At 38.6% G+C, this 25,851-nt stretch overlaps 1 protein-coding gene across 11 annotated transcripts in view; it reads right to left on the bottom strand.

Annotated features, from left to right (window-relative positions):
• The window catches only part of Arhgap32 (Rho GTPase activating protein 32), a 301,921-nt gene that overhangs the window by 205,084 nt on the left and 70,986 nt on the right, over positions 1 to 25,851 (bottom strand). For 4 of the 11 annotated variants that reach the window (XM_074066347.1, XM_074066355.1, XM_074066352.1 and 1 more), the window contains exon 1: positions 15,843 to 25,727. The exons of 4 other annotated variants lie outside the window; for them this stretch is intronic. The gene's annotated coding sequence lies outside the window, so the exon portion shown is untranslated. Of the gene's footprint in view, positions 1 to 15,842; positions 25,728 to 25,851 lie in introns of those variants that run through there. 3 more of the 11 variants (XM_074066349.1, XM_074066354.1, XM_074066348.1) reach the window with 1 other exon arrangement.

The raw sequence follows: 25,851 nt of genomic DNA, 5'->3' as shown, positions 1-25,851 counted from the left end.
AGGAAGAAACTAGGGCTGTTTCTTGAAAAGAAAGGCTTTTAGAACAGATATTCATGGCTTTTTTCCCCCCTGTTCCCGAAGAGTTATTAGTAACAATAACTCAAAATCTACTTGGAGATTTATTTTGGACTGGAGGTGGCAGAGCCCTTACAGAGCAAGAGCAAGGCCCTGAGTTCAATGCCCAGTAATAAGAAAGAGCCAGAGTGAGCAAGAGCATTTTGATTAAATACAATTTTAAAAGCAAATTATTTTTTGAGAGTATCAAGATTATTGAGCATTCAAACCTTAAGGTGAAAATTATTTTAATTAGAACTTAATTCAGTTGACATCAGCAGCACAAAAGAAGTTAGAGATTCAGGAAGAGAGTAACTGGATGATGTCTGGTCAGCTAAGGAAATCTGAGGGCATAAAAAAGGCAGGCGAACTGAGAAGAAAAAGAAGATACTAAACATACCCAGATCACAGTAAAATCTGTCTGGGTACCTGGGAGGTACCTTTGTAGCACATGCCTGGACAGAGGCTGAATTCTTAGGGAAGAAATGTTTAGAAAACTACAAATGTTCAAAAACACAGGTTTTCAAAAAAGTGAAAAACACTGGTTCTACTTCTGGATTACAAATCTCACAAAAGACAAAATGAAGCTATAAAAAGTTCTGAAAATATTGGTGCATGCCTGTAATCCCAGTACTTAGGTGGTGAGCCAGGAGGATCACCAGTTTGAGGCCAGCCTGGGCAAGACCTGTATCAAAAAAAAGTTCTGCAAAGAGCAAAAGAAATGATGTCAAAGTAAGATTTTTCTTCTTTAGTGGCAACTTATAAAAGCATTAAAAGTGAAGGCCACAAAATCAATTCAGTGAGTATATAAGAGAATTAAATTTTACCAAATATAGTATTTAAGAAAATTATATACCATCTATAAACTGAAACAGATTTACAAAACTGAAGAATTTATGGATGAAATAGACAGAAATCATTACACAGAATGTTTTGGGACATAAGCAAGGATAAGAACACTTCCTCAAAGCATCCTAGAAATGACATTGTGAGGAAAGCAGTCTTTTCTATCAAAGTATATCGCCATTTTAGCTGCTTACAGTTCCAGGTTCTTGTTCACTGAGCTCCACTTTCTCACCAAAATTACCACCTACCCCATTCCCAAATTCCAAGTGTAGCATTAGCCAATCACAAGCAGAATGTGCACCGGAATCCCACCAATGCGAGTAAAGGGGCAGGGACCTGTGCATCAGGAATAAAATGAGGACCTATTGCCTCTCCCTGTGCTTGGTGTGCCCATGTGCCTGCACACCCTTGTGCAGAAGTAAATTTTGCCTTGCCAAGACAATTCTCCATTTCTATGTCTTCAATTGTGACCCAGGTGGTCTTCAGGGGTCTTATTTCTAACAACTTGGAGGCTTGTCCGGGATAATTCCATTCAGCAGATCCAGCAGAGGTGCTCAGAAGCCCTTTCCCCTTAGGGAGACGTGTCACTCCACCTCCTTGCAGTGGTATGGTATTGGGTGACAGATGCTCTTGGACTGGAAATTCATTCTGGGCCTGAATTATTTCAGCAATGCAGGGAGAAAGGCCTTAGTAAGCACTGTGGTAACTAAGCAATTCTGTGCACAGAGCAGTAAGAAGTGCAAAGTATTCCTTGGTGGTTGGGGAGGATCTCAGAGGTGTGTGAGAGCAAATGAAATGTGTCTGAGACACAAGGCGAGTGTGGAGTCCCAATCTGTAGTACCATAGACATCTAGGTGACTATATACGGTTTATAGGCAGTCCATGTGGAACTAGTCGGGCACTTATGCCGACCTGCTTATTGCCAAGTAGCACCACCAAATGGATATTGTTGCCACCAACTGGGTATTGTCTCACAAGGAAATTGGTTGGAGATGGACAAAGTGTGTGGGGTAGTGTGCAGGACACCTCCAGGAAACTAGGGAGGTTGAGCATCTACTGGACATTCTCATCAATCAGGTAGACCAAGATGGGGAGCATTGCAAGTAAAAAGAGAACTAAGGAAGGTGAAACTATTCTAAATGGTATGTGGCTGACGTTTGGAGCTGCTTCTCTCCTGGATTGTTTTCCACCTAATTCTAAGTCTCGAAATCTGTCCAAACTCCCTACCAATAGTTAACCCCTTTAAGACTTGCTTTCAAGATGGAACACTTTTCCCATCACAGACATGTCAAGACCAGAAGAGGGAATGTGGTCACTGTCAGTCACTGTGTCACTGTTTTGGACCCATACCCTCAGGCTCATGTGCACACAGGCTGGAGGGACCAGACAGGTTTCAATTTTCTAAGCTTTTCTTTACCTCCTACAAGGGCTCAAGCATTTAAAATTGGGACCTTAGTATTATTACATTAGCTAAAAGGCAACAAGAAGCCCTCTTCTTGGGTTCTGTTATGTATTTGACAAGACATCTGAGTTTTGGGGTATTTTTTTATGATTATAAGTGCTCCATCCCTGAAATTAACTCTGGATGGGCTAATTCATTCTACCTTGTCCATGCTTAGTAAGATAGCCACATATCACCAGTTCATTGGAGATGTAATCCTTTCTCCCTGCCTGACATCAGATTTGGAAAAACTGATTTTTGGTGTAAATTAAGAGGGTGGACTTGTGCATTCTGTATCCTTTTTCTGGAGGAGGATATAGAATGACAGCTTTCCATCAAAACTTAGGCTCCCTAAATTTTCGTTAAAAGGTTTGACTAATAACAAAGTTACTGTAGCACAAAGTAAACTATTATTAGAGGTTATCTGGAAAGCACCATGTAAGGGTAAATGTGAAGTCTTATAAAAGGCCATTTTAAGTTAAGATTCTGCACTTTGATCCTAGTCGTGTGTCTCACTATGCCTAGTAAGGGGACCCCCTAGAGGAAGGGGAAGTCCAGGGACCAACAATAAGGATGGGGGAGGTGCAATGATTAGAAAGGGACACCTCCATAAAAATCACTGCAGGTTTAATTAATCAAGCCTGTTAAGGTGTAAGGAGATGTCCGTCCTTAAGGGTATAGATTAATTGTTCCAAATAAAGAGAATAGATGCAGATATGCATGGCTCCATTTCTGTCTTTTCTCCTTCTTTCTTCTCCAGGCACAAACTGAGACAGCACAGGAGAAAATGCAGTACTGGTGATTCTCCCTTGGGTTTTTATGAGTGCAGCTTACTGCACTAAAAGTACTACCAAATGTGCAAAATTTTAAAAAGGAGGGATTAAAAAAAATAATATATGGCCAAACCTAACATTAAGATGCCTCAGAATTTGGCATTAAAAACTCTAACTGCAATTTTGGTATTTTGGTATTTGTGTTACTTTTAAACTGATTTGAGTTTCTGCAGTTTGTCTAACAGGGAAATTTGGGTTCTATTTTGGTGTTTAGCAGGGAAGGGATGGTACATATTAAAACAGGAGGTTTAAAGAGATCTGTTGTGATCTGCATAAAAATTAAAGGCCCTGACCATATTTTGTTGCTACCCTAAGGAAATTATACCTTACAACAAGGTTTAAAACAGTTTTCTGTGAGTGCACTCTAGTTGTTTTAATGTGTCTTTCTGTGTATGTGTATTACTCTTGCATTTATGATTGTTCTGGAATTCCAGGTCATCTATGCACACAGTTAATTTAAAGGAATTGCTGGTTCTGTTCTCTTTTCTCCCTCACCTTTTCTACTATTACTTTTTTTAAAAAAACCAGGTTTTCAAGGTTTTATTTCAACCAGGCATTATGTTATGGAGAGTAATCTTGATCTGCTTCATCCTACCTTACATTACACTCTTTCACAACTGAATGTGTCTTTAAGTTACTTGTATAGACAAACAGTTTAAAATTGCATTTTTTCATGGGTCTATATATTAAAAGTAAGGCTAATTGAAAAGATAATTCCATTTAAATTCAAAATTCTTAATAAAACTTATTTTAAAATACAAGTGACAGTCAACAAGTCAAAAGGATATAAAAAGTACTGATTACGTGTTTGGCATAAGTTAAAGGGAGAAAGACTGCTTTTGGATGAGAAAGAACTTGGTAAAGAATGGTTTGTCCTACAGATTGTTCCAAATAAAGAGGGGTAAGGACAATCAGAAGGTTCAAAATGCCAGCTAAAGGTCCTGAGTAAGTCTTAAAGGTATATGATAGATACAGTTTATAAAAGCTTATGTGTATAATTAAGTTGACTGTAATTTAAGAATTATCTAGGAGATCCAAGATAAAGACTACAGTATGGTAGCAGATAGCCTGAGGTCTGATTCCAAAACCTCGTTGAGATGCTGGAGCCACACTTGGCAGAAGTAAACCAAAACCAGAGTCAAGCCTTCAATACCCTGAACCCCTAGCCCATGAAAGGCTTCTCCACAACAGGTTACACTGAGAAAACTACCGCCACCTCAACTGCCACCACTGGCTCCAAACCTGCCTGCAAGACGTTCTACAGACCAAACAGATGAGCACCATGCATCATGCAGAATTCCACCAGCCACCCCTGGAATAAACCAGCACAGCCCCTGGGCAGACTGACCCCCCCCGCAAAAAAAAACTGAACAATAAACAACTGTAATATAGTACAACAGCAGAGGAGGCGGGAAAGCGGAAAGTGCACAGGAGAGGAGCAAGGAGCTAATCTTGGCACAAACTGTTGGCAGAAAGGCAGAGAGCAGGTGGGCAATAAGCCACTCCCCAAAGCAAGGCAAGTAGAGTATCACAGAGCTCATCTCCTGAGCCAGTAAGTAGCACCCAAAGTCAAACTGCCCCACAAAATTGAAAAACAAACAGCGAACCATCATAACACACTGACAAGGGGTTGGAGGGGGGTGATGGAACACTGACCCTGCCCCCAGAGAAAGGCAGCAGGGCAAAAAAATAAGCCCTCAGCCCAAAAATCCCAGTAAATAAGCACAACGAAAAGCCGCCTCCAAAGCAGGACAACTAGTGGACTACAGAACTGATCTCCTGAACCTGAGGGCAGATTTCAAACTTAAGCAGCCATATACCTTGCTGGGGGAGAAGCTGACCAAGCAGCTGCAGATGAAAGCTAACACAGCTATCAGCTGAGGAAATCAATATCCTAGACCACCCTGAATGAACTTGCAAAGCTACCTTGCCTCACAATTTCAATTCAACTGGTAGAAAGAAGAACAAAACACTACTCACCAGCCAATCACCTGGTGAGACCACGTCAGAGCTTCTGCTTATACCCAAATACCAGGGCTGGATGCCGGAGGAGTAACTCCAGAACCTAAACTAAGACTGAAATTCTTATTGTTCCTGAACATAGTGGGTTTTGTTGTTTTTGTTTTTTTTGCTTTTTGTTTTTATTTCTTCGTTCATTTTTTCCTGTTGATTTCCTTGGGTTTTTTTGGTTTTGTTTTGTTATTGTGGGTTTTGTTTTTATTTTTATTCCTATTTTTTTTCTTTCTCTTTCTATACTATCAAGTTTATCATCATCATCTTTTCATCCCTACTCTCATCCCCTTCAATCTCCCTCCTTCTCCTGTGCTAAAATCCATTGCTCTCCTCCCAACAACTCGTTCTGCCCCTTCTCACCCACTCTCTTCCCCCAGCCCTTACCTTCCCCTCACATAAAGGAAATGCAAACCAAAACCACACCAAGATTCCACACCTCACCCCTGTTAGAATAGCTATCATCAAAAACACTACCACCAACAAATGTTGGCGAGGATGTGGGTAAAAAGGAACCCTCATACACTGCTGATAGGAATGCAAGCTGGTGCAACCTCTCTGGAAAACAATATGGAAGCTTCTTAAAAAAAGTAAACATAGATCTACCATATGATCCAGCAATTCCACTCCTAGGGATATACCCAAAGGAATGTGACTCATGTTACTCCAAAGGCACCTACACACACTTATGTTTATTGCAGCACTATTCACAATAGCCAAGTTATGGAAACAGCCAAGATACCACACTAATGATGAATGGATTAAGAAAATGTGGTATTCATAAACAATGGAATTTTACTCAGCGATGAAGAATGAAATCTTGTCATTCACAAGTAAATGGATGGAACTGGAGAACATCATCTTAAGTGAAGTTAGCCATACTCAGAAGGCCAAAAATCATATGTTCTCCCTCATATGCGGACTTTAGACCAAAAACAAATGCAATAATATTATTGGACATGAGTCACATGCTAAGGGGAGAACACATACATGAGGAACAGGGAAAGGTAGGAAACCCAAAACTTGAAAGTGTTTGATGTGTTCACTGTAGAGAGTTAATATAGTAACTTTAAAAGGACAGAGGTCACTATGCGAAGGTGACCAGGAAGTAGTGAAGAGGTCGGGTAGAGATTAATCAATTTGGGTTGTAATACACATGTGCATGGCAGCAATGCTAGGAATCTCACCGTAAAGCTATCCTTATGTCAAACTAGTAAAAACACTATGTCTTTCTTATAATTGCTTATGTCTTCTCTTCAACAAAATTGGAGAAGAGAACAGAACAGGTTCTGCCTAGAAGCAAAGGGGTGAGGAGAGGGAGGGGGAACAGGAAAGGAGGGGGGGGGGAGATGGCCCAAACAATGCATGCACAATGAATTTTAAAAATAGCATAGAATATGCTGAATTTTTGCAATAAAGTAAAAATCTACAAAAAAAAAAATTCATCCGGATTTGACTCTAGGAAACTGAGTCCTAACTGAAAATGTCTTTTCAGTGATTTTGATACATTTATCATGCTAAAAACTGAGTGGGCTGTATGTCTTAATTTCATTTAAATGCTATACAAAAGTTTATGGGGTTAAAGTTTCAAAAGTTTAAAGAGACCAACACTTGATCAATTTAAAAATAAAAAAATTCTACCTAGGGGAGCTAACACTGTCTCCCTAAGCTTGTAAGAGTTCTAAAAGCTTTGCTAAATCTCACTCTAAAGATAAAAATTTAAATTAATAGCCCTAGTAATCTTAAATTTAGATAAGCCTTTGAAACTAAGAGGCAGGACATTATATTCAAAAAGGAAAAGCAATGCAGCCTATTCCTTCCTATCAGGAAGCAAATGCAACTTAATTTCAGGGTAAAAGGCACTCAATGCTGTAGAGACATTCCTCATAAAGGCCTATAAGTTTTATCCCAGCTGTAAGAAAAAGTATTTAAAAGAGCCATAGTTCAAGAAACATCATTTGTTTACAATAAAGGTGGAAGTTGCTTTATATTTGATCATGAGGTTAGCACTGTAACTTTTTTGCAATATAACATTTGCTTAAGGATTTCACTGAAATTATGTTCTCAGTCTCATTTCAGCTCTATCATCCCTTAGGCAACAGGGACTGCTGGCCCAGACTCCACCACTCAAATTTCTAGTGCATCTACACTGGGAGATTACATCCTGATCTGGACATGTAGTGGAGAGAAACTTGAGCCATCCTGGGAGGGACCTTATCAGGTGTTACTCACTACTGAAACAGCAGTACATATTGCTGAGAAAGGACAGACAGGCTACATCTGAATAAAATAAGCTCCCAAGGAGGAACAATGGACCATGTCTTCAAGTCCCAGAGATACGAAAGTAACCTTAAAGAGACTGTAATGGGGCTATTATTCCTTTTCCATTTAGGAAACTGACTACTATCAGTACTGCTCAGACCTCTTCCCCCATATCTACAGAATTTGATGCATCAGTTATAGTACTCTGTGGGGATCTTAAGAATCAGCATTATATCCAGACTAGGGCTGAGACAATATATATGTGTGCAGACCCTGCCCTTGGTTACAAAAAGGGTAGTTATGAAGGTGGTTACCACCCATGTTCTGGATGGGACATGATAGGGTGGACAACTATACCTGGGGAATATATCTCACCAACCTACTACTACCCCCACAGAATGGGGAAAAGATAATTGGGGAAAGAAATTAAGGGACAAAATCCAGCTTAAGAAAGTTACTCCCACTCCCAATTGTCAGCCTCTCCAATGCAACCCCCTTAGGCTGATCATAGTCTCCATTCTATGACCACAGAGCCATCTGTCTTAAGGTGCTATGGGTTAGGAGCTAATCATATTGGGAACAGTGATCCTATAGGTTCATTAGAATTGTTCAAAGAAACTGCTACCATAGCACCCTCTATGCCCTGTCCCCAACACTATCCCACAGTTCCATCACTATCAGACCGGGATAACTATAGTGGAAGTCAAAGATCTAAGACAGTCTATAGCTATTACAACTGGTTACAGGGAAATGAATGCCTGGCTGGAATGGATTAACTATTCTGTCCACACTTCGACCAAAAGCAATTGCTACACATTTGCAACAGGAAGACTGGAACCCCAGGTTGTCTCTTTCCCTCTGGGATGGACCACTGACCCTGCTGGTATGGCATGCATGATTGCCCTCTTCCAAGAAAGGACAGCCTGGGGTAATGGGTCTTGCAGGACATTGTCACTACTGTTTCCAGTGAATAATGATCCACGAGAAACTAAAGCCACCTTGGTCAATTAGACCCCCATCTCAAAGCTCTAACTTGCCTCTTGCCTCTCTAGGTGGTGGGGAGGAGTTGAAGGGTTAGTTTCTGGAAAATGCATCTTGGTGCAATGAAGGCCGATTCTTTGAAGAGATGAGCAGTAAGTCTGTTCTAACTGTCGCCAGGGCAGATGTCTGGTGGTACTGCAGTGGACCTTAACTTGAGACTTTTCTGGTCTCAAGTGGGACTTGCGCTTTAATCCAACTGGCTATCCCTTTCACCCTGGCATTCTGAAAACCAAAACTTTCCCTAACCATGTCACTATAGATGCCATTGGGGTCCCGTGGGGGGTACCTGATGAATTCAAAGCAAAAAAAAATCAAATAGCAGCACGATTAGAATCAGCACTATTCTGGTGGTCCACTATTATTAAGAATGTGGGTTGGATTAACTACATCTATTATAACCAACAGAGATTTGTCAATTATACTAGGGATGCAGTGAAGGGAATTGGAGAACAACTAGGCCCAATCAGTAAGATGGCATGGGAAAAGCAAATGGCTCTAGACATGATTTTGGCAAAAAAAAGGGGGTAGGAGGGAATGTGTCCTAATTGGGGGTAAATGTTGTACATTCATCCCCAGTAACACAGCTCCGGATGTGACCATAACCAAGACTCTCCGAGGCCTGACAGCCCTGTCAAACAACTGGCTAAGAACTCAGGGATAAATGACCCCCTTACTAACTGGCTAGAACAATGGTTTGGAAAAAGGGAGTGATGACCTCAGTCTTCACATCCTTCATTGTTGTATTTGGGGCAGTGTATTTAACTGGGTGTTGTGTTATACCCCTATATACAGGGACTAATTCTTAGACTCATAGAAACCGCCCTAACTAAACAAACCCAGAATCATATCAATTGTTGTTGAGTACAGCTGAAATAAAGTCAAATGAAGCTAAGTGAGTCTGAAGAAAAGAATAACAAATAAAAAGAGTGGGGAGCTGTGAGGAAAGCAGTCTTTTCTAACAAAGTATATCACCATCTTAGCTACTTGCAGTTCCATGTTCTTGATCACTGAGCTCTGTTTTCATGCCAAAATTACTACCTACTCTACTCCCAAATTCCAGGAGTAGCATTAGCCAACTGTAGCAGACTGTGCACCCAAACTCAACCAATCCGAGTAAGGGGACAGGGCCCACTGTATCAGTAATAAAAATGAGGACCTTGTGCTTGCTCTGCCGTGTGCCTGTGCACACTTATGCAGAAGTAAATTGTGCCTTAGCAAGACAATTTTGCATTTCTGTCTTCAATTGTGACCCTGGTGGCCTTTGGGGGTCTTATTTCTAAACAACATGAAGGTGCAAGATGTTAACTGCATGGACCTTAGTTGTGAATGAACACGGGGATAATTCTTAGGCTGTGACTGACATTGCTGTTAGGCTCTCTTCTCTGAAATAAGAAATACTGCCACTGGGTGTGGCGGCACACACCTATCATCCCAACTACCAGAGAGGCTGAGGCTAGAGGAACACTTGAGCCCAGAAATTTGAGACTGCAGTGGGCAACACAGGGAGACCCCATCTCAAATTGTAAAATAAATTTTTAAAAGGTGAGGAACATTTGCCTAACTGAATATCTCAACAAGAATTTGGCAAAATGGGCATGGCAGTACAAACCTTTAATCTCAGTTACTCAGGAGGTAGAGAGGTAGAAGAGGATCAAGGTCCAAAGCCAGTCTAGGCAAAAAGTTAAAAAGACCCCACCTCAACCAACAAGTAGGCATGAAGGCATGTGCCTGTCATCCCAGTTATGCAGGTGTGTGGTCCCAGGCTGGCCCAGGCAAAACCTGAGACCCTATTCAAAAAGTAACTTAAGCAAAAGGGCTAGGAGTTTGGCTTAAGTGGAAGAACACCTACCTAGCAAGAGTGAGGCCCTGAATTCAAACCTCAGTACTGTCAATAAATAAAGAAAATAAAAATAAACTGGCCAGTAACTTTCTACTGCTGAAAAGAATGAAGGACCAGAGGAACATTTGTGTCAGAAGACCCAAATAACTTTAAGTAATGAATAGCAGATAATCTATTCTGAAGTGTTAGAAAACTAAACTCTACAAATCCATGCTTCCTTTTTCGATCTTACAGCTGTTTCAATTTTCATATTGTAGCAGTCCCATAACATAAATCAGCCCCATGACATATAAAAATGCAAAAGATCCCCAACATGGGAGAAGTGGAAGAACCAGCTTGGCCAGAGAACCAGGAGGAACAGGAGGCACGCAGGCGCCAAGAATGGACCTATGTTAGGGCAGAAGCCATATATATATTAGGCATCATATTCTTTTGACTTTTTTATTTTGGAACTCTGGGTTTGACTGGGCAAATTACTCTCATTAAAGCTGCATCAATATCATTTATGCTATTCCTAATCATGTTTCTGAATTTATCTAAACATAATTTATGCTTATTTCTCAACTAACATTCCCCATTTAAGTGCTTACATGAATCTACCACAATTGGTTAATGTTATCACTACTCTAGTCCCTAACATAATAAAACTTGAACATTCTAGATAGCTATTACAGCATGGTGAGCTTAGTCAAACAATGTAGGACATTTCATAGTAACAAATGTGATGTACGCAAAATATTTATGATCCATAGGCAGAAAAGTTTTAACTGTAGGACAAAGTACAGCTCACTCATGTATACAGAAGCAAACCTTATTTGGGCTATGAAACATGATTAATTTGCACCCCAAATCATATTGTCATCTGGCCTTCAACTAGCTGTCCACAAAAAAAATATGTCTTAATTTGTATCCCCCAAATCCCATCAAAGATTTATATTAATAATATTACAATTCAAATAAAATACAGCATAATTAAAGGAACTATGTATTTTCATACATCTAACCTGCAAATATATTTAGTCAGCTGTTGATTCTGCTAACTGAAACATAAATGATGTCAACTGAAATACAGAGCAATTAAAGAGATGTCCCCAAGGTACTTACATGCTTTTGTGCTCAATGAAACAAGGGTTTCACTTAAAATGGACAAAAAAATCAGCTCCTCCAGTTAAACCAGGAAAATACCCCAGGAAGCACATTAACTGACATAAATGATGTGATTTACCACCTACGGCATCTAAATTCTTTTTGCAAAAGGAACAAATGCCATTTTATTAGCATACATTAATTGTACAAAAGGGGTTTCATTGTGATGTTGCATACATGCATATGATGTACTTTTATATTTATCCCTCATCTACTCTTATCCCCCTCCCACCTTTTCCATCTTATCATCAAAATTTTAATTTTCCATTTGTCAGAACTACAAGCCAAAGGCAAATGACAATATGTAATAATGTAATGAAACTGCCTGCACTGTCAACAGGTGCAATGATAATTAGTGGAGTGAAGTAACTGTGTCAGTGAGGCAGGCTAGATGTAGGGAAAGCTTGAGATGAAACCCTTCCCTTAAGAGTCCATTGTCATTACAATAAGTTAGAAAGAATGGAAACTTCCTCCTTCATGTATGGGGCACCTGAAAACTAACATAGGTATGTACAGGAGTCACAGCTAGCTCCTCCCCCTGGCTCAAAGGTCAAAGGAGCCAAGTCACACACCCAGTTCCTCCCCCTGGCTCTAAGGTCATTGGAGCCAAGTCACACGCCCAGTTCCTCCCCCTGGCTCTAAGGTCATTGGAGCCAGGTAATAGCACACAATCTTTCCCCGCCTCCAAGTTTAAGGTCATATAAAAATCTACCTGAAATAACCCATGTGCTCTCTTCCTCACCCCTCAAGGCACAGAACCCCTCCCTCCCGGTACAGCAGGTAATCCCTTTCCCTTTTCCTTTTCCTACAATAAAACTCTTTCTCACAACAACCACATGTCCTGCTTGGATTCTTCCATGCCAGGGCGCAAGAGCCAAAGTCTTCTGACTGTAAACAGCGTTTGCAGTTAACATTAGAGGAGTCCAAGATGTCTTCTCAACACCCTGATGAGGTACTGCTGGACATGCAAAAAAGTGCATTCAATTTCAGCTGCATTAAATGAGTTTTGCATTGCTGAAATACAAATGTTTAACTAAAATCCTGAAAATGATTCCCTTATATGAATTATGTTGTAAAAAACATTTTTCATAGTGCAACATTTTCCTAATGCTATGTAAACCACTTAAAAACACATTTGTTTCAAATAGATACAATGTTCTGTGACAGCCAAAATGACAAATCTTACAAAAAACACAGCAAGAATAATAAATTGAGGCATTAAATGATATCAGGGAGAAGTCTAGTTTTGTTGGAGGAAGGAGGATATGGGTTTTAAGTGATTTTTTTTAATTAAAAATTATAAAAATCTTAAAAGAATGGCGTATTTTATATTGTTACGTGCTTGTACCTCAAGAAGCAATTTTTAAAAGAGAACTTGGAAGGGCAAAAACCTGTACTTCCTGGGGGAAAAGGTGGCCCTTTGCGAATATTAACATTTCAAGTAGTTGTTTCTGATAAGACACTCCAGAGAAAGCCCAAAAGCAGCAGCCAAAATTGCTGAGTCACTCTGACTCATTCTTGTGGGTGATTTAGAGTGCACATTATAATATCATTATAATGCTAAATTCTCCACCCAAGAGGCATCCCTTCCACCATTTTCAAGCTTGAGAAACATGATCTCAAACTGAGCAGGATCAGGAATGGGCCCACTCTACTCGTGATGACAAGTTTCTCACATGAATATGCATAAGTTCCCTGAAGAAAAGCCCCTTGCTTCCTGTTTGGGGAGGCACTGCTTCAGGAATTATCTTCAGTGCTATCCTTACTGGTACAAATAATCAATCTTTACTCTTTTGTCTCCTGATTGTACTACACTGTCAAACTGATTGACATGTTAAGAAGCAGTATGAACATAGCCTAACTTTTGCATTGCTTATGAACAATTTCATCTGACAGAAGTACTGGGGCAGGTCAGCAACAATCTATTAGTAGACAAATAATAAAATATTTTAGGGTTTGTGGACCATGCTCTCTGTCACAAATGTTTCACTCTGCATTTCAAAAAAGAAAAGCAACCAGGCAACAGTTAAAAAATGGGCATGGCTGCTTGCCAATAAAACTTTACTTACCAAATCAAGCAAGGGCTTAGTGAATGAAGAAAACCACAGAGCTGACTCAACCACTAAGGCACTCAAAACTCACATACGTCACAGGACAATGAACCACACTCATCCACACCTGGTATTACAACTGCCCTCACAACTTCAGGATAACACAACCTACAGCTCTTCCAATCACAAGGTGACTCAGCCCCAAGCCCTCCTCAATAATTTACCCTGTTTTTAATCCTAGGATTAGGATTTCCTTGGAGTTTGATTAGGGTCAGGGTTAGGGTTTTGTTTTGTTTTTTTTTTTTCCTTTTATTATTCATATGTGCATACAAGGCTTGGTTCATTTCTCCCCCCTGCCCCCACCCCCTCCCTTACCACCCACTCCACCCCCTCCCGCTCCCCCCCCTCAATACCCAGCAGAAACTATTTTCCCCTTATCTCTAATTTTGTTGTAGAGACAGTATAAGCATTAATAGGAACAAGGGGTTTTGCTGGTTGAGATAAGGATAGCTATACAGGGCATTGACTCACATTGATTTCCTGTGCGTGGGTGTTACCTTCTAGGTTAATTCTTTTTGATCTCACCTTTTCTCTAGTACCTGTTCCCCTTTTCCTGTTGGCCTCAGTTGCTTTAAGGTATCTGCTTTAGTTTCTCTGCATTAAGGGCAACAAATGCTAGCTAGTTTTTTAGGTGTCTTACCTATCCTCACCCCTCCCTTGTGTGCTCTCGCTTTTTGATGCCTCAGTCTAACAATAACAGATCCCCGTTCATAAGGTTATCATAAGAATAAAATGAGTTCATATTTGTAAAGTGTTTAAAACATATCCTGGTATCAATGCTTTCTATGTGTATTAATTTCTGTTTTGATCATTATAGTTAAGTTTCCAATTGCTATTGTAACAAATCACCCCAAACTTGGTGGCTTAAAACAACACAAATTTATTATGTCAGCCTTCCGGAGGTCAGAAGACCAAAATCGGTCTCGTTGGACAAAAGTCAAGATGTTGGAAGGCCTGGTTCCTTGTAGAAAGGAGAGCGTTTGCTTGTTTCCTTGATTTTTTTCAGTTTCTAGAGGCTTATAGCATTACTTGGCTCATGGCTCTTTCTCACCTCACTGCAACCTCTTGCTTTGGTCATTACACCTACTTATCCACCCTGCTCCTCCCACCTCCTGTAAGAACCCCTGTGGTTACCTTGAATCCACAAAAATAATCTCTCCATTTTACAATCATTTAATCACCTCTTCAAAGTCCCTTTTGTCATGTGTGGAAGTAAACTGATACAACTTCTGAAGACGTGACTGAGGCAGGCTAGAATTAGGGAAAGTCTGGGACTGAGACCACTCCTTGACACACTTTCTCCCTCATGAATGGGGCACCTGAGAATTAACATAGGCATATACAGGAGTCTACCCCAGCTCCTCCCCCTGGCTCAAAAGTCAAGAGCATGTCATTACATGCTCAGCTACTCCCCCGACTCTAACATCATTGGAGCCAGGTAATGACATGCCCTCACCTGGCTCAGGAACCACCCCTCCCCACTCATTGATTATTGGATGAAAATCACCTGGTTCCTCCCTTCCCATAGGTTATCATAGGTTTTTAAAGCACCTGAAGAGCAGAAATACACTCTCTTGGCCTCCAGATTCCACCTGGGCTCCATAAAGCTGCCCTTTGTATTTCCTTTCCTAACATTTAATAAACTCCATTTATACCCATGGCAGGCATTCTGGAGGGTATGAAACAATAAACTCATTTGAAAGAGTTTTCCTTGAGAAGAGAGTGGGTGCAGGATACCCGGCTCACACAGAACCACCTAGGGAAGTGTTTTCACGGGTTCACAGGCTGTTGTGGCTATGGTGCAAAGCAGCCTAGATACTGCACCAGCTGGAGAAAGACAATGGCATCATCCATTAGGCTGTTTTTGCAGGAATGAAGAATGCAAGAATTACGGAGTCATGGAGGCTTCCACTCAGATCTCAAAGGAAGGCCTGGGGGCCATGCAATATGTGACAGGGTCCAAGTCTCTGCAGGAAGCCCCTGAGAGGGTGATGTATGAAGCTGTGATGGTAAACCCTAAGCTTCAACAGAAACCCCAAGATGTTACAGATGCCAGGAATGGGAACATCTACCAAGGGAAGTCTCAGGCAGCAAGCAGAGCCAGTCCAAGTGAGGTTGTGATATTCTGCCTAAGCACATGTGGCCAAGTAACCATGGACTGAACTCTCCGAAACCAAGAGCCAAAATAAATCTTTCCTCCCTTAAGTTGTTTCTGTCTGGTATTTGGTCATAGCAATGTAAAGTCTTGTAATACAAACCTGTTCAGGATCTTAATTTCCAGCCAAAGAAGAGCTATGACCTAACGACAATGCAAGGTAGGTACTGCAGGCTGCAGTCCCTCACATCTGCATGTGAGTACCAGTAGAAGATCTGTAGTGGAAAAAAAAAAAAACCAGAACTCAGCACAGGAAGAAATGAAGACTTTCACAGCAGAGCCCATGAAGGGCACAGCCAACCCCTCACGAGCCTTTAAGTCAGTGTGCACCTTCAAAATGCAGTAAACACAAGAAGGATGGCCCTTTATAACCCACATCAACTTTTATGCCACACTAGGAAGGGGAGTACATTCATAAACATGCAGTAACCAAACCTCAAACTCAGATTACACTCTTAAGAATGTGATAGCTCAATTTAAAAAAAAAATCATCTTTTCCTTTTCTATTTGGGACATTATTTCAAAAGAAACAGCTTTATTTTGGAAGCGGTACTTTTTTCCTACCAGACATAAAAACAGAATCCAGTTTGTATGTGCATGGGAATATACATAAAAAAATTATTTTCTTGTACTTTATCCATGATGTTTACCTAGCATAGTTATCAGCTAAAAAAATGGTTAAGAAGTATAAAGTATATCTCTTCCATCTGTTCTTATTATTTTTGTGGAGTTCAGGATAAGACACATTTTTTTTTATTTTTGGAAAATAAACTTTACTATAAGAAGAATTGCTTATATGCTTTGACTTTAGATTGCTGTTATTTATTTATTATTGTTATTCTGGGTGGGGGTACATTGTGGCACTTACAAAAGTTCTTACAATATATCAAATATATCACACTTGAATTTACCCTATCATTCTCCTTTATCCCTCTTTCCCCCATTCCTGAAATAGTTCCAAAAGGTCTCATTTTTCCACTTATATACATGTGTACACAGTATTCTGTAACTATTCTGCCTTACTCCCAGATTTATTACATGCAGTTTTGACCAAACGTGATCAAAAATAAATAAATAAATTTTTAAATCAAAAGAAATTTCAAAAACAAAAGTTTTTAATTCCTTCACATACATTATGCAGCTCAATTGATGCAGAGAAGCTCTCGGTCAATCCCACATTATCTTAGTTGTTTAAATCATTCTATGGTTTTGCTGAGTGTTTCCCTGACCTTAATTTTACAAAATAATATGCCTCCCAAAAAGCAAGGTAAAAGTTAATATGCTTAACTTAAGTGATAAAATGAAGTTTTAGAAAGGCTGGATGAGAGCTTGTCTTTCATGAAAGGTGGAAAAATGGAAAGTCATGGAAAAATGACAGCATCAGCAGTACACCACTGAACTCCAGGCATTCTAAGCATGCACCATTTTTCCTCCACTGCAGTCACAGTGGAACCACAGTCCCGCGGGTACCAAGCTTAGGCTTTCTGGAATCTGTTCTGCAATCCATGCTTCACATGAAGCACAAAAATAGGGAATTAGTCACACCACAGCAAAAACCACACTCTCAGGCAATCTCTCTGGCTAGCTACTCATACTCTGTATTCTGGCCTAGAAATACCATTCCTCAAGTAATTTTCAAGCTTTTCTAATTTTTGATATATAATTTCAGTAACGTTAGTATATTACTTGTAAAGATAAACCTAAAAATTCATCAAGTCAGACAGGTCAAATCATAATTTTACTTTCCTCCATATAATAACTAATATTCAGTCTCTAAAAGTGAGAAAGGAAGCTAGAGACAGGTTCCTATCTACAAATAAAAACAACGTAAAATCCAAAGATTCAAATTAACTATCCACGCAATGTTCACTCTCAATCCCACATAATTTAGTCTTCAAAAAGAAGGTGCCATAACACTTTACCAAGAAAAAAATAAAGCTTGACAATCTTATTTTCAATCACATCTCTTTACCCAAATGCTCATGAACCAACAGTGAAAAGGAGTTTTATTCCAGGCAAATGAGAATTTTATAGCTAAGTACTTACATAAATTGCTTCAGAAAACTAGACCAAACAGACTGGATCACTTAACAATGATTTTGTTTTTCCTGTATCTGGAACATTCTCTAGACTGGATTAACTTTTAAAACCAGAGTATCATTAACTGAGATAATGCCATTTTAGTCCTTCTAGAATGTTTACTCACCATTTGGTGTGTCCAGAAGAACACAGAATGGACAAAGCAAAACAATGTAATACTAGGTTGAGTTTAAAGCAAAAAAAAGAATCTCTGTATGGCATGGGATCTGGAGTTTTGAGAACTGTGATTGACACTAAGAGGAAAATATACGGATAAGCTTTGGGAGCAAAAGAGAATGAAGAAAAACTCATTTTAGTCTTAGTAAAACAGCACAATAAAAAAGCAAAAGGTCTTCCAGATAAAACAAAAATGCCATGTTTAGCAGAGGTTTACTAACTCAAAAATCTGCACAGCTTTGAAACAGAGAGCCCCAAATGTTATACCAAATAATTTTTGCTTAAGGTTACAGAAATTTATCACATGCTCCAATAAAGAGTTTAAAGTGTGTGCTATAGGAAGAATGCTGGAGGGTCATTTTCAAAAGCAGCACAGAAAGACAGAAGTAGGTATTAGTCACAAGTTCCACTTAGAATAATTTTATAAAATTTACTCTCTGACCTAAAATAAGCCTTTTACTACATAAAATGGAATTGTAAATTGTAAGCTATAATTATACCTCCACTGCAGTCCTTCATACCCAATCACTTTTTTCAATAAAAACAGCAAAATGCTACCAACAGCTATACCAACAGCTGTACATTTTTTATCACCAATCTATAAAGAAAATATTTTATAATCAATATAGAAAGATACCAATATAAAAGAAACCAGAAACCTACATTGAAAAAAAAGAAAAAAAAAAAAAACCTGTGCAAACAATAGAAAATTTAGAGAATATATGTGTAAATTCTACCTTGCCAAAGTCAGGTCTTCTCAGCATGAGAAGATAGAAGACTCCTCCATGACCAGAGCCTGGTCTGACTGAAGGCATGTGAGCATCTGCATCACAACCACCTGCCTGGCCACAGAAAATGCAGCCTTCTTGGCTCAACCATAGAAGTAGTAAGCTAATGAAAACCCAGAAATCCACACTGTTGGTCTAACAACTGTTTTGTGTACAATCTGTAAAGGTAACATATTGCTTCAACAACCCTTCTAAGACAAAACTGAACAAATGGTACAACAGTTTTCAAGTCTAACTACAAACTACAATTGCCCAAGCTGCTTTAGAAACAACAAAACCTGAAACTTGCCACTAATTCAGATCCACCTGCATGCATGAAGTTCCCAGGTCACTATTGTGAGGTCATGTCCTCAGACTACTCACTCAGAAAATTGAAAAATTATACTGCTCACAGAAAAAAAAAAAAAATCTGCATAAAACCATGAGCTCTCCTATGAAAGAATCAAATTTTCTGACAGAAACAATCACCACATACATTTTTAATTGAAAACAGCATGACTTTTAATGACAATATCACAAACTTCCATTTATTAATGAATATGAAAAACTTTCAAAAAAAATCAGAAGTTGTGCATGGTGCTACACAACTGTAATCCCAGTACTTGGGAGGCTGAGGCAGGAGGATTATGAGTTTGAGGCCAGCCTGGACTATACAGTAAGTTCCAGGCCAGCCTGGAATACATACTAAGACCCTGTCTCAAAGAAGGAAAAAAAGTATGTGTGTGTGCTGGGGGGAAAAAGATATTAGAAAATGAATTAGACTTCTATATGAAGAGCACGAGCAGGAAATACACATTTGTAACAGGAATGTAAAACAGATTCTGTTTTTGAGTGGGTACCAGAAGGAGGTGGCTGAAAGTAGAGGGATGAATATTTTCAAAGTACTTTATACTCATGTGTGAAATCTATAGAAATTGTTTTAAGGGGGGTGAAGAAAGGAGGGGAGGGGCAGAGACAGAGGGGGTGAATTTGATCAAGTTATACTGTATGCATGTGTGGAAGTATCACAATGAAAATCACAATGGAACCCTTTATACAACTAATATATGCAAATAAAAATGTTAAAAAAAGAAAATACAGATTTTAATTCTGCTCCTGCCTAAAACTCCACTAAAATCGAAAGGTTCTAAAATTGTTACTATGTGCATGTAACATGTGCTATTTGTGTGTTCAGCTCTAAAGCTCTCTGCATTCATCCTGCAGTGATTAATTCTAGGAAGATGACGAACAAAGGAAGTGCAAGCAGGCTTATACTGACAATGATTGTGCAAAGGGACCAAAAACCACTCCTTCTGCTCCTTCCAAATGTGCCCAGATTGTCACTACCCAAACTGGTATCTCCTTTTTCCTTCCATGACTCCAATGGGTCACTGGCCCTCTTTACCTCAGGCTCAGAACCCAAAGCATCCTCTCGATGGACACTGTAAGACCAATAACTTCAGGAATGTTTTGACAACTATGGCTCCTGTGAGAGTTTACTAGGTGGAAAAAGAAAAAAATGACACTATCTGAAGCTCACATTTATATTCAGCATTAATCAAATTTATTATGTAATTGTGGCTGCTTTTTAATGGATTTCTGCTACTTAACAGCATATTCTCCCATGCTATCAAGAAGAAATATGACAAGAAAACACAGAAGCTACAGAATCCTCAATGACAGATCATATATATACATACATACATACATATATGTGTATGTATGTATATATTGCTATATTATAGAGTGCGGCAATTGATTTGCTAAAGTTTTACCAGCAAGGACATGAAAACTGACATCTTAATCTTTTATTTAGCATACAGGTTCAGACAGATGGAGTAATTTTTCCAAGGATACACTGCTACTAAGTAAAAGAGCCAGCTAGGTATGGCTTAAGGGCAGAGCACTGAGTTCAAACCCAAGTCCCACATATAAACCTTGATCTTATCATTCCAAATGCTATGCCCTACTACACTAAAATCTGAAGTAGAAACACTCCCTGTTTTATTATATAGTAAGTACAAAAATATCTCAAAGAAAAGAAATTTTAGCATGGTCCAGAAAGGCTTTACATCTAGGGGAAAAAATGGTATGAAAAAAGAGGAAGCTCATTACCCTTATTTCTAATTTTCATAAACTTAAATTCATGAAAAATTTCTTGTTGTCATTGTTATTCACAATCTACTTTTTAATATCCTTTGTATGTAATCTCTCTGGCAACTGATTCTAAGTAAAACATTACTTCACCTGTTAATCTATTTGACTTTCAACATTGTAGTAGCACAATACTGTTTAATGTACAAATAAATCACATGGATCTTGTTAAAATGCAGAGTCTGACACAGTACTGCTGGAAGGAAAAGATCCTTCATTCTAACAAAACCCTCCTGAATACTGCAGTATCCCCTTGACTAGCAAGGGCCTCATACATTGCTATGTAGTCCCATAGAAATAATATCATCCAGTGGCACAAACAGATGTAATCCTAGCTTCTTGGGAGGTGGAGATTAGGAGGATTGTGGTTTGAGACCAGCCAGGCAAAAAGCTGATGAGATTCCATCTCAATCAATGGCTGGGCGAGGTGACACAGGCCCATCATTCCAGCTATGCATGCGACCATGAATAGGAGTCCAGCCCGGGAAAAAGGCAAGATCCTGTATCAAAGATAACTGACACGAAAAGGACTGAGGGTATGCTCAAGTGGTAGAGAGCCTGCCTCTCAAGAAAGAGGCCCTGACTTTAACCCCCAGTACTGCCAAAAATAAAATAAAAAATAATATATGTCACATATATTAATAAAACGTTTAAGAACACATAAAATTATTTTTCACTATATAACCCAAAATATCCAAGCCATTATCCATTCAACATGTAATCAATATTTATAAATTGAGATCATTTATATTCTTTTGCCATGCTAAGTTTTTGAGTATCAATTTTCAACTTACAGTATACATCTAAATCAGAATAGTCACAACCCGAGGCTCAATAACTACATGTGGCTCATGGCTACCTTCTGAACAGAACAGGTCTAACAGGCTGAATTAGAGCTATCCTATACCTCTAGCCTGCTTATGATATTTAAATGCTAGAAAATTTAGCATCAACAACGTGATAAAAGTTCTGCCATTAATCTGTAGCAGTGGAATGGAAGCTATTTTGTTTCTTACATCTTGTATTTACCCAAATGATCCATGATTGAGCAATGAAGCACAAGAAGGACATAATAAGCAGTAAAATAGCTAAATAACAAGAAAAGTAGAAGGCTGAGTAATGGCAAGAATGAGAGTGGGCAAAGTGAAAGTGGTATTTTAAGACTTAATCCTGGCATAATTCAGGAGGGAAAAGTAGAAAAGACATCTGCTTACTTTTACAGACTTTTTTACTAACCTTTTTTACAGTCTAAAAGATTTGGTTTAAATATCAATTTAAATATCAAACATTTGTTTTTCAAAAAATAGCTAAGGACATAAAAAACTGCTGATCTACAACAAAACAAAAAGTAAATTCAGGTTTCCATACCCCAGGATTCTACAAAGAACTTTAAGCAATTAGGAAGAGCAAGGTCTGTCATGCTGCCCAGAAACAGTTTCAGGCAAAGAAAGAATGAGCTGGGCATTTGCCTACACAGGACAGTTAGCCCAAATCACATTTTGGCACTATCTTGAAGCAAGTACAGGCATGTGTCACTTAAAGACAAAGACATGTTCTGAGAAACTCATCCCTAGGTGATTTCATCCTGGTATGAACATCATAGAGGTGTACTTACACAAACCTGGATGGTACAGCCGAGTGCACATCTAGCTAGATAGTATAACTACCATTATATGCATATGTGATCCATCAATGACTGAAACATTACTGGCACATGGCTATCTAAAGGAACAGTAGCAGAAAGTTCAGAGTAGAAATAAGAAGATGCCAATTCAATTCATTTATTGGCTTTGAGTTCTGGTGAAGAGCTGACAGGCTCCACTGTGATAGTGAAGTAATCAAATATAAGCCAAGGAAATAGTTGATCTGATTGCACTGCTATGCACTAACTCAGGATTTGCAGATTTGCATTCAGACAGGTAAGTAATAAAGATAGCAGATGTCAGTGCCAATGTGAAGATAGGTTGATCAAGATTATCAGTCTGAGGAGATATATGTATATGCCTAAAAAACTGTTGGGACACTATTAAACACAGCAGTACGTATATAATGAGAGTATTTTGAAGTGGAAAAAAAGGGAACAAAATGAATACTTGAAGAAACATTGCCAAAAATTTTCCAAAATCTGATGAAAAGCATTAATCCATACCTCCAATAAGCACAGCAAACTCAAAATAGAATAACCTGAAATACATCCAGAACTAGACAAATCAAAAAACTGTCCAAAGGCAAAGAAACAATATAAAAGTAATTTATCATGTTCAAGGGACCTTCCATAAGATTAAATGGAAACCAGAAGAATGACATATTTCTAAGTGTTAAGAAAAACTGCCAATCAAGACCTCTATGTCCACCAAAACTGTCCTGTAGAAATGAAGAAATTTAGACATTTCCATATAAACAAAACCTAAGAGAATTTGTAGTTAGAAAATTTGCCCCACAAGAAATATAAAAGAGAAGCCAGGTGCCGGTGGCTCACGTGAGCCTATAATCCTAGTTACTGAGGACGCAGAGATCAGGAGGAAGACAGTTCAAAGCCAGCCCAGGCAAACAGTTCATGAGACCTTATTCAAAAAAAAAAAAAAACCCTTCACAAAAAAGAGCTGGTGAAATGGCTCAAGGGATAGGCCCTGAGTTCAAATCTCAGTATTGTAAAAAAAAAAAATACAAAAGAGAGTTCTTCAGGCTGGAATGAAAGGACATTATGAGTAGAATGCAGCTAAAGAAACAGAGCACTAGTAAAACAACTACATAAATATTACTTTTCTTTTTTCTTCTAATTTAAAAGACAACTTCATAGAGCAATCATTTTCAATCTGTGTTTATGGGGCATATAACACATAAGGTACTTTATAAGAAATAACAGCACAAAGGAAAAGCCTAGAAAGGACCTATACAAGAACAAAGTTTTAACATACAATTGAAATTAAATTGTCATTAATTCAAACTATACTATTATAAATTAAAACATTCACTATCAATTTAATCCCTAGGGCAACCCACAAAACCACCCAAAAAATACAGTAAACTGTAAGAAATTTAAAATGGTGCATTAGAAAATAGCTAATGTTAATGTTACTCGTCAGCCCTTTGGCTAAGACCAAGTATAGAAGAGAATATAGAGGAACTGGAGAAGCAAAAAAGCCAGAAAACAAATGGCAGACATAAATCCTATCTTATCAGTAACTATGTTACAGACATGGATTAAATATTCCAATTAAACATCCAATTAGCAGAATGTTTTCTTAAAACAACATAGACCAGCTATATGCTGTCTACAAAGTTTATACTTCAAACACTACATAAAGACATTTTAGTCAATGACAGACCATTATATTATCATGATGGTCCCGTAAGACAGTGCCTAGTGATTACCTCATGACAGTCACAGCTCTCTTTGTAAGTGCAATTTATGATGTTTATACAATGGAAAAATTACCTAACAAACCATTTCTCAGAATTTCTTTCCATCATTAAGCAACACAGGACTGTATAAAGATACAAATAGGCTGTAAGTGAATGGACAGAAAAGACATTCTATGTAAACTGTACAAAACAGAGAGCTGGAATGGCTATCCTGATATCAACAAAGCAAGACTTAAAGAAAACACTTGTTATTAGAGATGAAAGATATTTCATAATGATAAAAAGACCTATCTGAGCTGGATGAGGGGATATATACCTGTAATCCCAGCACTTAGGCAGCTGCACAGGAAGATGTGACTTTGAAGCTACAGTGGGCTACATACTGACACCTTGCTTCAAAAACAGAACAGAAAAGAAAGACAAAAGAAGGGATCCTCCTACCTCTGCTTCCCAAGTAGCTGGGATTATAGGCATGCACCATGACAAAAATTCTAACACACACTGATTTGAATACAAACTAGTATAACCACATTTTTAAAGATCACTGTCTATTATCTACTAACCCTAAAACTGCACACACCTTTCAGCCCAGTCACTCACTTTCAGGATACTCCAGAGAAGTCATGTATGTATACATGCATAAGAAAACACTAGAGATTGCTCAATGCAGCATGATCTACAATAGCAAAAAACTGCAATAATCCAAATGTCTTTAAATGAGATAATAAAGTACAGAATATTCATACCATGAAAACATGCAATAGTTAAAATGCACTATAAGTTCACATACTAATATAGAATATTAAACAATGATCTGTTGCACTTACAGTCAACCAGATTTTTACAAAGGTGCTAAGAACACACATTGAAGAAGACATACTTTTCAATAAATGGTGCTAGGTGGACGTATCACGATACCCGACTTCAAACTATATTACAAAGCAATAACAATAAAAACAGCATGGTACTGGCACAAAAACAGACCAGTGGAACAGAATAGAAGACCCAGATATGAAGCCACACAACTATAAGCAACTTGTTTTTGACAAAGGAGCTAAAAATATACGATGGAGAAATAGCAGCCTCTTCAACAAAAACTGCTGGGAAAACTGGTTAGCAGTCTGCAAAAAACTGAAACTAGATCCATGTATATCACCCTATACCAAGATTAACTCAAAATGGATCAAGGACCTTAATATCAGACCACAAACTCTAAAGTTGGTACAGGAAAGAGTAGGAAATACTCTGGAATTAATAGGTATAGGTAAGAACTTTCTCAATGGAACCCCAGAAGCACAGCAACTAAGACATAGCATAAATAAATGTGACTTCATAAAACTAAAAAGCTTCTGCTCAACAAAAGAAATGGTCTCTAAACTGAAGAGAACACCCACAGAGTGGGAGAAAATATTTGCCAACTATACATCAGACAAAGGACTGATAACCAGAATATATAGGGAACTTAAAAAACTAAATTCTCCCAAAACTAATAAACCAATAAAGAAATGGGCAAGTGAACTAAACAGAACTTTCTCAAAAGAAGAAATTCAAATGGCCAAAAAACACATG

This window comes from Castor canadensis, chromosome 2, assembly GCF_047511655.1.
Source record: "Castor canadensis chromosome 2, mCasCan1.hap1v2, whole genome shotgun sequence".
NCBI lineage: Eukaryota > Metazoa > Chordata > Mammalia > Rodentia > Castoridae > Castor > Castor canadensis.
The sequence above is the reverse complement of the archived record's forward strand: the minus strand, read 5'-3'. Positions and strand labels throughout refer to the sequence as shown.